Source organism: Dipodomys merriami, unplaced genomic scaffold (assembly GCF_024711535.1).
Source record: "Dipodomys merriami isolate MVZ:Mamm:240054 unplaced genomic scaffold, mDipMer1.0.p SCAF_150, whole genome shotgun sequence".
Classification (NCBI taxonomy): Eukaryota; Metazoa; Chordata; class Mammalia; order Rodentia; family Heteromyidae; genus Dipodomys; species Dipodomys merriami.
Genome location: NW_027202827.1, coordinates 2,193,035 through 2,211,819, shown reverse-complemented (window position 1 = coordinate 2,211,819; position 18,785 = coordinate 2,193,035). Strand labels below are relative to the sequence as shown.

General features: G+C 40.6%; 1 long non-coding RNA gene across 1 annotated transcript; it reads left to right on the top strand.

Annotated features, from left to right (window-relative positions):
- The first annotated feature begins 10,222 nt into the window (after positions 1-10,222).
- On the top strand, positions 10,223-16,527 carry LOC138827091 (uncharacterized). Its single transcript, XR_011371956.1, has 3 exons — positions 10,223-10,506; positions 14,138-14,248; positions 16,399-16,527. It is a non-coding gene; the product is annotated as an uncharacterized lncRNA (long non-coding RNA).
- The last annotated feature ends 2,258 nt before the right edge of the window (positions 16,528-18,785 follow it).

The window sequence follows — 18,785 nt, the reverse complement described above, 5'->3', positions numbered from 1 at the left end:
CTAAATTAAAGTACAGAAACTGGCAATGTCTAGGTAAGCCTCCTCCACTTCACTCTCCTTTGAGCAAGATGTAGCCCTTATGTTAATGGATTCAATCCCTTGAAATACTTTAGTGTAGAACACCCCCTTGGGTTCCTAAAATTAGGAAGGCTATATTAACAGAAATGTCTAAATACAAACTGCAGGTTTTACAACGTATTCTTTTATGTACCTCTCCTTTAGTAACTAAGGCCCAACGGCTGGATAAGAAAAAGTCCAACTGAAGGGGAGGGACCAAGAAAGTGATGGAACAGCAGGGAAACACCACAGCTCTCTCCAACCAAATACTGAGTTTGGATTTCAATGCTCTGTTTCTCCAAGTGACCCACAAAAAAGGCAATTACTCAGAGAGATAAAGGAAGTGCAAAAAGAAAAGGGAAAAACCTACAGAGACAGTAAAGTGGGAAGACCCTTCCCCCACCCTTTGTTGGTGATGGCGCTCCATGTTGCGCAGCTTAAGTGATGGGGTTTTGTGCCAAGTTGCTTAAGTGCCCCGGGACTGGACCCTATGAGGACCACACACCCACAAGGATCCCAAGTCTCCCAGGAGACTCCCAAGAGCTGGGCCAACCCAGAATATACAAACAGAAATCTCAGAAGGCAGAGCTGGAACAAAGACTCCCCTCACCCTCCCTGGTACAGCGCCTCTGCCTGGCTGGTACAAGTAGCCCATCCCAGTCAGGAGCAGTAGCAGCTGTCAACAGTGGCAAATGACCCTAGTCTTTCAGGGTGGCACCTCTGTCCTGCTGGTGTAAATAGCCTAGCCTAACCTGGAACAGCAGCAGCAGCTGGCAGTGCTGGCAAAACACCCAGAATTGGGGCACAATGCCTCTTGGCACTTGCCCAGACCAGCCTGGGGCGGCAGCGGAGGCTGAGGTGGGGACAGCTACAGTGAACAAGTCCAGACCTGTGGTAGTTTGTGCCTCTCCATACTGGCCTGCATAAGTGGCCCAGCCTAACCTGAGACAACAGCAGTGGTTAACACCTGACTTGTAGTGGGGTGCCTGGCTTGCATAAGTGGCCCAACTGATCCTGGGGCAGTGGCAGCAGCTGGGGTAGTGACAACAGCTGTGGCAACAGCAGTGGGATCAAGAGTGGCAGCAAACAACTCTGGAAAGGTAGTGGGTGTGGCACCTCTCCATATTGGTTTGCATAAGCAGCCCATGGTGGCAAAGGTGGTGAACAACCCTAGACCTGAAGCAGGGTGTGGTGCTGAGCAACCCCAGAAGAGAATCCCTGGGCTGGCTTTGAACTTGAATACACAGATCTGAGCCTCCTGAGTAGCTAGAATTAAAGGTATTCACACCAGTAGGGTCTTCCTCTTGCAACCCCCCTAACTTTTTCTAAAATAGATAATTTCTTAGTTCAAACATGGAATTTAAGCAAATACAAGAGGATCAACATAATACTCTGTATTTTATCTGAGCATAGTGGAATCTCCCAGACTTTCCTGCCTGGGTTGGATTTGAAACGTGATCCTCACATCTCAGCCTCCTGAGGAGCTAGGAGGACAGGTGTGAGCCACCTGTGCCTGGATGATCTGGCCTTACACCACAGTGGACTAGGAGCCCCTGAAAGCTTTTCTTTAATTTTCCTGTGCTAGTTTGGGGCTTGAACTCAGGGTCTGGGCTCTGGTCTCTAAAATTTTTCCTTCATGGTTACCACTTTACCATTTGTGCCACAGCTCCATTTCTAGATTTTGGTAGTTAATTGCCAAGAAGTGTCTCATTAACGTCCTCTCCTGAGCTCGCTTGACCCTCGATCTATATCTCAGTCTCCTGAGTAGCTAGGATTTACAGGGGTTGAGCGACTGGTGGAATTGGGCTAGAAGCTTTTCTAAAGCAGGAGTTTTTCCCTGTGTTTGCCCCGACTCCTCCATTCAAAGGAGGCCTGAGGGTCAGGAGTTGTGAAAACAGGTTTCCAGCCACAGGAAATGGCTTTGGGTCCTTGGTGAAAAGAAAAGCTAATCGTCCCCCAGTGTGCTATTCTGGGACCCCACCCTCTGCCCTGTGACTCAAGTCAACTTTGACCCAGACTTGAATATCCTGCCAGACTTTTCTGAAGCCATAACACCTTCATACCATTCACACCACCTGTGCTACAGCACACCTCAGGACCTTTGCCCATTCTACACTTTCTGCCTGAGGCTCTCTGTCCTGTACCCATATATTAGAAATACTGTGAAATTTTGGCACTGGGTATATCACATCCTGGAGAAAGTCTTTCCTTCCCTTCTCCATCTTTTTTTTTTTTAATATTGAGTTGCTAGACATGGAATTTGTGCAGGCTGACTGGCAAATGCTCTATATTGGTGTGTGTGTGTGTGTGTGTGTGTGTGTGTGTGTGTGTGTGTGTGTGTGTGTGTGCCAATCCTGGAGTTTTAATTCAGGGCCTGGATGCTATCCTATCCCTGAGGTTTTGTGCTCCAGGCTAGCACTGTACTACTTGAACAACAGCTCTTCTTCTGGATTTTTGGGTGTTTAATTGGAGAAAAGTTTCTTAAATTGACTTTTCCGCTTGCAATTAGGATCCTTCCTCCTGAGTAGCTTACAGGGGTGAGCCACCAGCACTGCCCTCTACCCTACCTCTTACCTATAACCTCGGCCCTCCTCTGAGTCCGAGAAGAATATGTCTCACCAGGATCAATTTTTTTTGCCCAGTCTTGGTGAGTGAACTCAAATCTCATACTTGGGAGAGACTCTAAACATGTGAAGACTGTGACAAATGTTTCCATTTAATTATGTATCATGTTTCAACACTTAATATAATGTTAATGAAAAATGAGTCAATGTCCTAAATTTTTGTGTATAATTTTATAATAGATGTGCAAAATATAATGTGTATAATAATACTAAATACAACAATCAATAAATGAATCAAAGAAAAATACAATACAAAATCAATAATAAAATTATAATCTGAAATTAACATACATATATAAGTATATATCATGTATTACACATGTATAGAAATATTTATTCCATTGCAGGGCCATCATTCAGGCCCTGGGAACTCTATCCTGAATTTGTTTTCCTCAAGGACAATGAGCTTCACATTCACCCATGGTACAAAAGAGTTACCTGGATGTTGAGCTCAAAAACTAGCAATGACAGAAATACTGGCCCCAGTTCCAAGACAGTGACTTAATTTTTTTAATGGAAGCAGTTATGATTATTCAGTTCCATACTGAGCATTAAAAAATAGTGTAGAGTTTTGTACAGCTATTCAAACATCCTGCCCTTAATTCCAAAGTGCTTCTCTGAGAACTACATTGTTTCTCCTTTTTTGTATGTTTTTTATTGTAAAAATGTTCTACAGAGGGGTTACAGTTCCAGGAGCAAGGTAATGAATACATTTCCTAATGAGCATTGTTTACTCCTCCTGTGTTTTTCCCCTATCATCCCTTCCCTCCCATCTCCACAACTACATCCCCCTGCTGAGGTCAGTGACTTAGTTTTTCATTTTTGGTTGGCACAAGGCTTGAACTCAAGTAATGGCAACTCTTTGCTCACATTTCTACAGATTTACCAAGACCCTGAGTTCAAATCCCAGGCTTTAAATTAAAACTTGCAGAAATTCCAAACTAGGGAGCTTTATTTTTTTTTAATTGTATTTTATTTTATTTGAGAACATACTGTACAGAGGGGCTACAATTACATGGGCAGGATAATGCATACATTTCTTACCAAGCATTGCAGTCTCCTCCTTTGTTTACCCTTCACTTCCCTTCCCAGCCTCCCCCCTCCCTCACCCAATTTTACCCCCCTCCCCCCACCCAATTATACCCCCCTCCCCCCCCACACCGACATTGTAAAGCTGGTTTTGACATGACATTTTGTACTTCTCATTGTTGCAACAGGTCCACCTGAATCCTTAAACGACTTGTTTGTCCCCATCTCCTCCACATGTTATACTGACATCAAATATAGTGAAAGCGGGGGTTACACTATGGGGGAGGGACATACAAAGCAACAAAGAAATAATCTTATAAATGCGTTAGAAACACATGCATGAAAGAAACGAAAACATTAAAATACATATTTAAGGGTTCATTTTCCTAACATCACATTATCTGACCTTTTCCGCTTGACTCATACCTATACTAGATATTGCAAATAAGGGAAACCCTGGGACCTATGCTTCTTTGCGCCTGGCTTACTTCACTTAATATTAGTTAAATAATTATACATATATATACATATGTATATATATACATGTGTATATATATATGTATATATATATATATGTATGTATGTTGATTTTGGCCAAGCATGGGGCTTGAACCCAGGTCGTGGAAATTCTACTTCAGCTTGGATATGCCTTAGCTGGGGTACAGTATCTGGACCCATAGCCGATCCTGGGCCAAGAGGGCTTTCAGGAAGAAAAAATCGTTGGAAAGCACAAAAAGTGGTGAGCTGCAGAGAGCTGGGGTTTTACGATTTTTTTTCTTTGAACAGTGACCATCCTGGGTCTGAATGACAAAGCTGCAAAGTGGACCTGACCTGCCATTGCTGGTGGCTGGCAGGCTATCAATGAAGCCATAGGCCAACCTGTCAACATAGTCCCTGGGTGAAATCGTAGTTCTGACATCAATCACAGGAGATCACAAGAGACTCATTCTTATGCATAGGAATACTGATTGTAAGAGAAGTTTATTCATCGGTCTACTGTAAAGTTGGATGCAATAATCCTAGAATGCTGATTGAGCTTAATTAATAGTTTATTAAGCATGAAAAGAGCAATATTCCTTCAATTGCGGTTTAATAAATACCTAAGAGTTGGTAGGAACATAGTGGGTGTCATTCTATCATACATAGACGGCTATGGAACTCTTTACAAATATGTATATTTATTTGTATACCTCCGTCTGCCTATCCATGTATCCCTGTTTTGGCTAAACCTGGGGGTCGATCTCAGATCCTAGGAACCACTTGACATCTTCATTGGCTAGAGGCTGCCATGCTCAAACTCACCCAATCATGAATTGGGCCTGCTAGGCACTAAGCTCAGATCCTGGCACTGCCAGGCATAATTGAGAACACATCTAACATCTAGATCTTATGTGACATCTAGATCTTATGTAAACAATGTAATAAATGCTATAGGTGTCATCAGAGTCAATAAAATAAATTCTAAATAAATGAATGACACAAGAAATAAAATAAATAACCACACCGAACACAATATGGACTGATCATCTGTAAGGAAGTATAAATACTATCTTTGAAATATACATAAGGAGGGCTGGGAAGGTGGCTCAGTGCTAGAGCTCCTGCCTTGCATGCATGAGACCCTGGGCTCAATTCCTCAGCACCACATAAGCAGAAAAAAAACCCCGGCAGTGGCGCTGTGGCTCAAGTGATAGAGCACTAACCTTGAGATGATGAACTGAGGGACAGCGCCCAAGCCCAGAGTTTAGGCCCAAAAGTGCCCCCCCCCAAAATTATATACAGAGAATCTTTTCTATGACTGAGGCTTGAATTCAGTCCCCCTATGCGGAGGGAATGGCGGGAGATCTTGAGGTACTAGTTTCTGGCCTGGGAAGAGTCATGGATGTGATTGATCTCATCCTTGAATGAGTAGTTTGTGCATGATGCAAGTAGGAAATGATAGGCAAGACTCATGGAGTATCGATTATTTGTAAAGAAGTTGATGAAGCATGACAATAATCATCACAGTCATGAAATGGAGGCATCAGTAAAGATCCAAGAATCTGTATTCACACAGATTGGATTCCACCACAGGTTACCATCTCTCCTACTCTATACATGCATACTACCTTCAGCTTATGAATGGATGACTGCTGTGCTCACCGCTCTCCCCTGGGAGGGGGGCTCAATCGCAGGTTCCAAAGGCTGGTGTGCTCATGTGGACAAATTCACCACTTGGTCCTGCTAGGCACCGAGTTCAGATTCCCTGCCCTGCGAAAATATTTATCTTGATGTCAGAAGTCAATCATTGCACCTGTTTTCTTTCTGTGCATGTCCTGGATCTCAGCTAGGATGGACAATGCTTGAGCCACCCTGTGGCCATGGGAATAAGTTGTTATCCATGTCAGCCCAGTTATTCCTGTCATCATATACTCAAGAAAATACACAATACACCCATGAATAGCATACAAAATAAAGAGAATAACTACACTCAATGAACGATGCAGTCCACACACGGATGTGAATATACATCCCATGTTTCAATGATCATTGAGGACTATTTTGGCCTCCCTGGGGCTCGATCTCAGTTCCTGGGAACGGCCCAGCTCCTTAGTGGCTCACAGTCTGGTGTGATCACGTGGACCCATTGGGCAGTTTGGCCTCCTAGGCCAAAAGTTTGAGTCCCAGCACTGCCAAAAATTCACCCTGATGTAAGAAACCAGTCGTTGCACTTGTTTTCCTGTACTGGGCAAGTTCTGGGGCTCAGCTAGGAAGGAGAATGTATATGCAACTCTATACTCATGGGAATAGGTTGTCATCCAGTTCACCACAGTTATATTTGTCATCCTATACTCAAGGAAATACACAATACATCAATGAATAAGACACAAAACAAAGAGAATGACTACACCAAACGCAAGATGCCGCCCACCCATGTTTGGAAATATAGATCCTCTATTTAATTATGAATTTATGACTATATTGGCCCCCACCAGAGCTCCATCTCAGGTCCCAGGAATGGCCTAGTTCCTTAGTGGCTCAAAGCCTGGTGTGCTCACCATGACCCATTCACCAATTGGGCCTGCTAGGTTTGAGTTCAAATTCCTGCACTACCAAACTATTTATTCTGATGTGAGAAGCCTAAGGTGGCACAGGTTTTCCTGTCCTGTGAATGTCCTGGGTCTCATTGAGGATGGAGAATGCTATATTGGTAACTCTTAGCCATGGGAATAGGTTGTCATCCATGTCAGCACAGTTATATCTGTCACCCCATACGCAATAAAATACACAATACATCCATGAAAAAGACACAAAATAGAAAGAATAAATACACTGAATGCAAGATGCATACCACACCTGTAAGTAAAGAAAAATCTTATGTTTTAAAAAGGTGGGCTTGTTATTTTGTCCAGTGCTGGGGCTTCAAATCAGGCCCTGCACCAGGCCTGATATTCTATTCTTCAAAGATGGTGAGCTTCCCCTTTTTCCACAGTGCAACAGAATTATCCAGACCTGAGCTAAAAATCCCAGCACTGACAAAAAATTCATATTGATGTCAGAAACTAAAAATCCCAGCACTGACAAAAGATTCATACTGATGTCAGAAGCCAGTCGTTGTGACTTTTATCCTCTCCTGTGAAAGTCCTGGGTCACAAATATGATGGAGAATGCATGGACAACACTGTCACCTTGGTAATGGGTTCTCATCCATGTCAGCACTGTCATAGCAGTCACCATACTTATTAAAATACACAATACCTCCATGAATTAGAGACAAAATAAGGAGAATAATTGCACTGAACCCAAGATGCTAACCAAACATATATGTCAATATAGATCCTTTGTTAAATTATGAATTTCTGACTATAGTGGACCACCCTTGGAATCAATGTCATATTCTGGGATTGGCCACACTCCTTAGTTGCTCACAGGTTCATATGATTACCTTGACTGATTGGCCAATTTGTTTTGCTCTGCCCTGAGTTCAGATACCAGCACTATCAACAAGTGGTTCGTGGAGTAAGAAGGAGAGTGTGAAACTTTTTTTCCTTTTCTCTGAGAATCCTGGGGGTAAGGCATGAGAGAGAACATTTCTACAAATCTAGATGTTCTGTGATAGGTTGTCATCAATGTAATAAACACATTGAGTACATAAATGAATAAAACAGAAGATACTAGGAACAACCCCACCAAACATGTATGGACTGAACATCTATAGGTAAGTATAAATCCTATTTTAACAATATATAGAAATAGTATGATTTCCAGGTCTGGGTCTTGAATTCAGGACTAGTGAACAGACCTGACTTTTTTATTTTCATGTAAGGTGATCTTCCCCTTTATGCACATTGCTGCAGATTTACCCAGAGCCTGAGTTACAATCCAAAGCCTGTAAGAATAAACTGTGTGAATTGCAAGCCAGGGAGTTAATTTTTTTCTCAGCATGGGTCTTGAACTCAGGTCGTGGCAACACTGCCTCAGCTTTGATCACACTAGGATGGGGTGCAGCCACTGGACACACAGGTGCTTCTGGGATTCTACACCCCCACGTTTTGCAAGGAAAACAATGCACAGAAAAATGTGGCCTTTTATGTTTTCTTCCTTTGCACAGTGACCCTTCTGGGTCTGAATGACACTGTTGCAAAGGGTACTTCACCTTGCATTTCTGAAGGCTGGCAGACAATCAAAGAAGCCATAGGCCCACGTGGCAACATAGGCCCTCATTTCAAATCCCCATACTGACACCAACCAATGGCAGGAAGTACTAAGAAACTGGTTCCCATCCAAAGGCATAACACTGGAATTTTGTCAATGTCACAGTTGAATGAGTTGATCGTGAATGATGATCCTATAAAATTAAACAGCATCATTTCAGAAGGCTGATTGATTTTATTTAATATTTATGAAGCATTAAAAGAATATTATTACTTACAGGAACACAATAATTTCAGGACACTGAGTGCTTTCATTAATATTTTAAGGATGAAAACAATAACATTAATTACATGGATGCATAATAAATACCCAGGAATTGGTAGGAATATAGTCTATATAACTGAATAATGTATAAACATCTCTGGCACTCTATAAACACACACACACACACACACACACACACACACACATATGGCATCTACATGTCAATCTGTTCTTCTTTGGTTAACCCCAGGGGTTCTCAGGTCCTTGGAACAACCTGCACCTCAATTTCCCCCAGGATGGCATGTTTGCACTCACCCATTCATGAATTTGGCCTTGTAGGCCATGAGTTCAGATGTCAGTACTCCCAAACAATGAATTGTGGAGTAAGAGGATGATGGTGACACATGGGTTCCTTTACTGTGCATCTTCTGTGTGTCAGGTATGAAGTGGAATACATCTGTAGACCTATATCCTATGTAGTCAATGTTTTATGTGCTATAATAGTCAATACAATAAATGGTCAATACATGAATAAAACAAAAAATAAAATAACTACTCTGAATGCAATACGGAGTCAACATATGTATAAGAATATAAAACATATATGTAAATTGTACATGAATAGGGTGTTTTCTAGTGCTGGTGATCGTTTTCAAGCCTAAGGAACAAACTTGAATTTTTTGACTTTAAGGAAGCAAGCTTCCTCTTCCCACACAGTGCAACAGAGGTACCCAGACTATGAGTTCCAATCCCAGTCCTGGTAGAAAAAACTCACCTTTATAGTATTTGAGGCCCAATTCTTAGGTATTTCATTATGCCTCCATTTGATGACTGTGATTGATTAAATGCTTAATAAACTATTAACTAAAATCAATCAGTGTCATGTAATATAATTGTGTATAATTTTATCCTAGAATCATTCAAGAACTGTTCGTTCAATCATGACTTACATCACATTACAATGGTAATCATATGGATAGGAACAAGTTTCTTAGGATCTCCTACCATTTGGAGGTGGCACGACCAGGATTTGAATTGTGGGGTCCAGCTCCCACCACTTCAACCCGAGGATCGGGAACTCACCAGTCTGCCCAAGAACATCAACAAGGCCAATGATTAGGCAGGCACCAGTGGATCTCAGCAGTCCTTGTTGATACTTACAAGGCTGTGAATAGAGGATCATGGTCAAGTCACCCTAAGCAGGAAAATCCTTGAGACCCCTGTCCAACTTCAGTGCCAACAAAGCCAGAAACCTTGTGGCTCTAGTGTAGAGGACCAGCCTTGAGCAAAAGCAGCTCATGAACTGTGCCCAGATCCTAAGTTCAAAGTCTGGGACTGGCAAAAAACAGAACTATACAGCAATCTGTGTAGCCATCCAGTTAAAGCAGGTCACCCTATTCTCTCCAACTGAATTGGACAGAATTTCCTGGGAAAAAGGCTGGGAGAACCACTGTCATCTTGACTCCGCCCATGCTGCTTGCTTCACAGGATTCTGGCCACACCCCCATTCTTTCATGCTTCTTTCTGACCAATGGGATACAAGAATGGTGGCCATGCCCACATTCCATGCTGCCAGGTAGCACTGGGATTCCCTCTGTTAGTTTACACCACTACCAGCAGTTCAGGAAGGTAGAAGGGGCTGAGTCCTGAGGAAGAAACTCGAGGTGACTTTGGAGTATAGTAGAAAATTGATGCTCCCACCCCACCTGACCCCTCCCCTCCCTTCACGCAGTGCCAGGTTTCAAACCTCAATCAATGTGTAGCTGCCAGCCGGCCTAAATCCCAGACCTGGTCCCTGCCCCTAGTCTTCTGCTCTGGGCCCATGTGTCCACAATGCTGGCGCCATCGCTGCTGCCCCAATTGGAGCAGCTGCCAACAGCTTCTCCCTGCAGCACAGGTGAGTTTCTGTCCCAACAACAACCTACCCTGGGTCAAACACCCCTCTGGGGGCACCATGATCCCCCTGCTTGTTTCCTCTCCATGGCGCTGATGAGCCACCTTTCTGTCTTGAGGATTTCTGAGATAGAAACTACAAATATGCTCAGGCTGGGCTGGATCGCGGTCCTCCTGTGAAAGGTATGCTCCACCAGGCCTGGTCCTCTGTAATTGGGATTATAGACATGTGTCATGCTCAGTCATCGGTTAACATGGATTATCCTAAACTCAGTCCATAGCAGCGGATTCTTGACCACACGTGAAGCTCTTGGTAGGGCCTCAACCATTGGACCTCAGTCTCCTCACAGGACAGTTGTGAGGAAACAAGGGATTTATACAGAGCGATCTCTGGAAAAGAGAGGTAATGGCCTTCAGATAAGGTTTTGGCAATTCTGTGAGCATATGACAGGAAGATACCAGAAAGGGCTCAGGTGGGGCCTGTTATTAATAGTGCAACAGGTGTGGGATTATGAACCGAAACATGGCTCTCTTTCATTACTACCCTATCCCAATAAGGAAGGGGATCCTTCACTTTGTTCAGTTTTGCAGCTGGGGAATCCGAGGCAAAGAGAAGCCAGATGACCTACTTATGACCTCAAGTTCACAGGAAGCTCGGCCTGACTTCTCTACCATGCTCCCTAGGACAATGGGTGCTATTCAGTCCACTTCTTGTGGTGGGAAGTCCACTTCTTTCAATCGTGGTTCTTGAACTCTAGGATTGGGCATTGTTCCCGAGCTCCTCAGCTCAAGGCTAGCGCTTTATCACTTGATCCCACAGTGCCACTTCCAGTTTTCTGGTGGTTCTTTGGAGATAAGATTCTCAAACACGTTCCTCCAGGGCTGTCTATGAACCATGATCCTCATATCTTAGCCTCCAGTGTAGTTAGGATTAGAGTTTTATGCCACTGGCACCTGATTCAAGTGTAATTCTGATTTTCTCTCTCTCTCTCCCTCTCTCCCTTTCTCCCTCTCTCCCTATCTCCCACTCTCCCTCCCTCCCTCCCTCCCTCCCTCCCTCCCTCCCTCTCTCTCTCTCTCTCTCTCTCTCTCTCTCTCTCTCTCTCTCTCTCTCTCTCTCTCTCTCTCTCTCTCTCTCTCTCTCTCTCTCTCTCTCTCTCTCTCTCTCTCTCTCTCCTCTCTCTCTCACTGAAGCTCTCAGGAACGGGTAGAATGGGTGCTGTAGGAGGTGGGCCAACGTCCCCAGGTAGCTGGAACCCAAGATGGCCCACTCATTCTGGAGTTGGGCTGTGGGTAGGGAGCTGTCTCGTTCAGCATGTTGATACATCTCCATGAGATCAGCCCTCTGAGCCCTTGCAAGACTGTCAGGGTTATTCATTTTCCATCTAGCCTTACTGGATTTATTATATTGTATTCTTTTCTACATTATTTTCTAGCACCTGGCCAATATTATGGTACATAGTTACTGAATGAAAATGTAAACTTAAGAAAGTCATTTAGGGATCTGGGAATGTGGCTTCATGATATGATGATTGCCTTGCATGCATGAAACCCTGAATTCAATTCCTCAGTACCACATAAACAGAAAAACACTGGAAATGGTGCTGTGCCTCAAGTGGTACAGTGATTGCCTTGAGCAAAAAAGCAAAAAAAAAAAAAACCAAAGCAAAAAACATTTAATTAGTAAATGAAAAATAAAGAACCCATACTTGGAATATGTAATTGCTCCTGCCATACTGACACCTGACAATAGTCCATAATTCATGTACTTTTTCTTATATTAGGATATTGTGTTGAAAAAAAGTTTTGTTCATTAGGTCAGAGCAATTAATGTCTTGAATGTGCTTAGATGTCAGGTGAAGATTAATTCTGGAAATTCAAAGATTCCAGGTTTTTGAATGGCCTCTGCTAATCACAATGAGAAGGGTAGTCTAAGTGAGATTTGGAAATCTTTTTGGTTATTCATGGCACCACAACGGCAGAGGCAAATTAACAGTTGTGACAGAAGAGAAGGAATAACTCCAGAATTAATGACTAAATGATAGTTACTAACGTATACCAGAAACGTTATAGAGAACCATTTTTGGTTATTGAACAAATAGTTATCAACTAGTCTTATTCCGCATTACCTTTAGCATTCTAAATCTCTTAGGCTACTTCTTAATCTCTGTGTAATACATGTATCTCCTTCTGTGCTGTTTTTTCTTACCTTAAATTCTTTGCTTTCTAAAAATCTTAGTCTTTCTATATTTCTCTATGAACATTTCCTGATACTAAATACACCTACACAGACTGCAGAGAATGCTAACTAAGGGTCCCATAGCTCATGAGTCATTAATGAAACAACATGGAAAAGGAGGACATATTTATTGTTACCTCAAATTTTCTGAAAAGCTGCAATGCCATCATTTGATTCAAATTTCCGTTATTTGTCTACATAGTGTCATTCAGTGCACATAAATGCAAATATGAGCTGGGTGCTGGTGGATCACGCCTGGAATCCTAGCTATTCAGGAAACCAGAGAATTGTGGTTCAAAGACAGCCTGGTCAGGAATGTCCATGAGACACTTATCTTTAATTAACCACCTGAAACCCGGAAGTGGTGCTGTAGCTTAAGCGGTAGAGCACTCAATTTGAGCTGAAGAGCTGTGCGAGTGTGCCCAGGATCAGAGTTCAAGCCCCACAACCAACAAAAAGTGCAAATATTACCTTAAGTTTCCCCAAAAGGAAGGACAAGATCAATAATCTTCCCAAGCAGAAAAAATAATTTCAAAAGGATTCAGTGCACCTACTTTTGCTGAGTTATTTAAGTTATGGCTTCTTTGCTAGACATATTCTCTTCCTTTAAAAATTGTCAAATACTAGCTTTACAATAAACTTCATCTAATATTTTTTGTTTCAAAAGAGAAGTCTATACAGTTGATGTCACTTAGCTTTCTTACTATCTTAATTCAAAGCCAAACCAGGCAGGAGAGTATGTCAAACTCTTATCGCAAATTGAACACCAAAAAACCAGAAGTGGAGTTTTGGCTCAAACAGTAGATTTCTAGCTTTGGGGGCAGGTGGGCAGGAAAGACAACTGTTCAGGGACAGGATCCAGCCTCTGGGTTCAAGGCTCAGGACTAGCACAAACTAAACAAACAAGCAAATAAAAATCCCAGATTTATCTTTGGGGCCCTCCTTAAAGGTGAACTGGTCAGAGTAGAGGCTTCTTTTGCTGATCATATTGACTGGATCCTGCTTTTTTGGAATCCTTGTTGCTCTGGAGAACTCAGAACCAGACCAAAGGAATTGATAACTGACTCCTGCATCGAGAATCATCTCAGGGGTGAAATATCCATCTATAAGACACTTTAAAACCTCTATGTCTTTGTTACTTTGCAGGAGAACACTTTTAAAACAATGTTATTTCCTTTTGTTTTATACTGGCCTTCAAATGGTACATTATTTCTTTTTGTAACACTATGAACTAGAAGTTTACAGAAAAAAATTATATGAGTAAAGAACACACTCAAAAAGCCAGGGACAGAGTTTCCTTCAAGCCTTGGGATACTTTTTTGTACAGTAAAAAGGAAAGCACAAGGTAACTTGAACTTTGTTTTTCCTCTATGTTCCATTCCTCTCCTGGGGTCAGTTTCCACATCCAGTAACAGTTACTTCCAGTAACAATCGATGGTGCTGCTTGAGGTATACTGAATGTTTTCTGGCTTCACTGCAAGAAGACTAGAACACCTATGGACCTGAGGTAAAACGTATTTCAGAGAAAATTTAGTAAAGAGAAAATATGAAATTTATATTGCTTATAAATATATTATACATGAGTACATTGAGTTCAAACTTTGTAAGTTCTCTGTAAGTTAAGGCGAATTTTAAATAGGAAGAAGGTTTTCAGAACATTCTTTTTGTGACTGTACATGCTGTTCATTATTTCCCAAGTATGCATGAGCTAACAGTAGGGAAACAATAGCAATAATAGGAGAAAGAGAAGTTCTGTGTTTAAGTATAAGGGTTCCATACAGTATAGAAGACTACAAATAAGCAACATTGAAACAATAAAGCCAAGTCCAGTATGTAGATTTATGAGAGTGATATACAGAAAGCAAGACTCCTATGTGGAACATGAAGTATGAGGCCACTCCCATTCTAAATCATGCTTGCTAATCATGCAACTTTGTAGAAAGTACAATGGAAGAATAATTCTGTTTTCAATGCAAGTCAGATATAAAAGCATGGATTTAACTGGAAAAATGTCCATCTTGTGAGAGCAGGGATTATGCTAGCAATAAACTGGTGCCTAAGATCTCATTTCTTTTTTTTCTTTACACACACACACAGACACACAGACACACAGACACAAACACACACACATACACACACACACACACACACACATATATATATATATATATATATATATATATATATATATATATATATATTTGTTGGCGGTGATCTTGGGACTTGAACTCTGGGCCTGCGAGCTGTCTCTCTGCTATTCAGCTCAAGCTAATGCTCTACTACTTGATCCACAGTGCCAATTCCAGTTTTCTTTTAGTTAATTTGAGACAAGAGTCTCTGGGAGTTTCCTACCGGGGCTGGCTTTGAACCTCAATCCTCATATCTCACCATGACCCAGCTTACGATCACATTCCTAACAGTGTACACTCAAGATGTGTAATGTGTCTGTTCATCTATCTTTATAAGAATTCTTTAGTTAGGGATGAAAGGTATCTCAGAGGTACAGAGCTTGCCTCGCATGCATGAGGCCCTTGGTTCGATTCCTCAGTACCACTTAAGCAAAAAAGAAAAAAGACAAAATTGGCGCTGTGACTCAGGTGGTAGAGGGCTAGCCGTGAGCTGAATTGCTGAGGGACAGAGCCCAGGACAAGAGTTCAGGCACTATGACCAGACACCCCACCAAAACAACAAAAAAAAAAGAATTCTTGAGTTAAAAATATGGGCTACAGCTTAGACATTACTCTCACAAAAATGTTTGTCGTTTAAAAGTTGATACTCCTGGAGAAATAAAACCTAAGAATGTAAAGGAGTCTGGGAAGTTCTATTGGCATCCAGCCTGGGCAGAACACTCTTTGCAACAGTATATAAAATTAAGCAGTCAAAATCTGGATTGGAAGAATGGCTCAATTGATGGAATATCAGTCATGAGCAAGATTGCTGAATAAAAGCTTGAGGCTTTTGCATATATACATACAGACATACACATACACCCAGAGGCACTTATATATGTACACACAAATACACAAATGAAACAACTCTCAGAATGTGTAGAAAAGTTACAAAACAATAAATATATGTCCTGAACAAGACTAGAATCAAGTGATAATTTTTAATATTTGAAAGTCCTCAAATGAACTTCCTTCAAATAAGTTTGAGAATATTACATTGGTAGGGATCAGAGATAGTAAAAATCAATAATCATTATAAAGGGATCAGATCCATGGAGGAATGAATCAGAGATCTGGCCGGTGCATTTGAAAATGTTCATATCCTCTATCAAATGTTAGAACATCTTTGAAAATAGTAGATAAAGTCTAAGCAGTCACTCTGGTGTATAATATCACTGGAGAAGTTCAGAATTGGTAGTCTATATCTAGATTAAATAAACCAAGAAACTATGGCAGGGCAATGTGATACAAGCTTAGAATTCTAGCACTGAGATTAAGACAGGAGATTAGATAATGGAATTTCATAGTGATACCTTCCCTGGACCAAGGTGTATAATTTTGTCTTAATAAAACAAAACAAACAAGAAAGGAATACATAGTTGGACATTTGGGCTAATTTTGTCATTATGTTTTGAGAAGTCAAATTTCCTGTTGAAATGCAACTCATACTTAATCCTCACTTGTGTTTTAAATTCTCTCTTCATTACAGAACATTCCTAGATGCAAAATGACTCATGATTCCCATCCAAAATTTGAAAAAATAAGTTATCATCATTCTGTTGTAACCCAAAGAAATGATGAAGAATTACACAAGCTTAAGCTTGGAAAAATAGCAAAGTTCATCTAATGAAGGATTTTGAAGATCTTGCTAAATTAGAATTTAGATTTAAAATATTTTGGTTTTGTTTGTAATTTTATATTCTATAGGATTCTACAAAATTGTTTTTAAGTAGAGGGTTTAATTGACATTCACAAATGATTTTGCATTCTATGTGCCTAGAATATTCTTTCAAAAACTTAGTAAATAGATAATTCCAACAGTTCATGTATGAAATGATAATGTGAATGTTGTAGACAGAGTTGCCAACAAATTGATGACATTAATTTATAAATTTAGAATAAGAGGAAATTTTTGGAGTCTTTGGTATAACATGGTATGAAGAGCATAATCGTGTGACATCTTCTTTCTTCTACCTGTATGTAACACAGGAAGCAATTTCCTTAATTATTTGCTACTGTATACACTGAGAAAAATGTTACGTTTGGGGTTTGATTTTATTTTTGTTTTTGTTTTATTGGTTTGTCCTAGGGCTTTTACTCTGGGCCTGGACACTGTCTCTGAGCCTGTTTATGCTCAAGGCTCGTGCCCTACCACTTCAACCTCAGTGCCACTTGCATCTGGGTTTTGCTGAGAAGTTTATTGGAGATAAGAATCTAGGGAATATTCTTGCCTGGGTGGGCTTTCAACTATAATCTTCCAATCTTAGCATCCAGAATTTATATGATAGCTAAAAATTATAAATATAAGTAATATTTGCAAATGTTCTGATCTTAAAAATACCAGTGGGGGGAAAATGATACAACCCAGTTTATTGTGGTGTTCTTACCAGAACATGAATCGCATCACATTAGCAGAGCTGTATTTTTTCACAATAGAGATAAGCTATTCATCATATGAATTAAGGGAAGTTTGAGATGCACCCTAAAAGTTGGAGAATTTTGGGCTAGGATGACTCTATATCATAAATATTGGTATTGGTGGTCATAAAAATAATAGCTTATTGTGATAAACAATTGCTTACTCTTGAAGAATTCATTATTACCGATGCTACATAGTTTTATCCTCTACCAGAACATGGTTATTTTTCTGTTGTCTCTCAATCTGTAACACCCAATTGGAAAATGCATCTATTGCAAAATTACATAACATGCAAGCCGGTATTGTTTTGAATCTCTCAGGTATGGAATCTTCAGAATTTGAAAATGAGTAATTACTAGTCATTGGAATGTTGACGAACACATATATTCTGTCTTCTTAACAACTTATTTACTTTTACAAGTTATTTGTTTCCATAGAATTAAACTGTTTTCGCTTTTAGTATGAGAAAGTACTATATTTATTCTTTTTTCAAAATATTGGTAAGTATATTGTGAATATATTGTCTAGTCGGATAGCATTCAAGTTGATGGTCCTCTGATTAAAAAGGGGTAATTAATTCAAATTAGACACCAAAAGTATGGAATTTTAAAAAGTTACTACATAAAGAGTACTATGTACTTTACCAATACAGTGAAATTTTATTTCATGCAGCTTATTTTTTAAATTTAATTTTATTGTCAAAGTGATGTACAGTGTGGTTACAGTAATTTTAAGGTAGTGAATCCATAGCTTTTCAAACTTGTTACCCCTTCCCTCATTTTCTTCACAGTTTTCCTTCACCCCAGTACCCCTCACAAGTTGTAATGTACATTTCCAACATATTGTCTTGTGAGTATTGCTATTGCATTGGTTTGCCTTTGTCCTTTGTCTCACCATTTTGTAGTTCCTCTTCCCTTCCCTAATTAAGGTAAATATATACACAATACACAGGCTACCAAAATCAAATACAGCAGGGAAAAAAGCATAGGGGAAAACCCCAAAAGAAAATGGAAATCACATAGTACATTAAAAACAACAATCGCAAATAATACTCTCTGTTTCCATATCTTGGAGTTCATTTTGCTTATCATAAGATTATAAGGTTATATATATGCATAACAAAGCCACTGGAAAATAGTAGTTTCATGGACACTATATCATGAAAACAACATGTTAACTGTTTTTGATATTAAAGGTGGAGTTAGGATTGATGAACTTGTGGTTCTAATAAAGGAATTTCAAAAGAGTTTTAAAATTATGACAGGTTTTGCTGGCAAGGTGGCTCAGTGGTAAGAGCGCTTGCCTTGCATGCCTGAGGCCCTGGGTTCGATTCCTCAGCACCACATAAGCAAAAAGAAAAAAAAGCCGGAAGTGGTGCTGTGGCTCAGGTGGTAGAGCCCTAGCCTTGAGCTGAAGAGCTGAGCTACAGCGCCCAGGCCCAGAGTTCAGGCCCCACG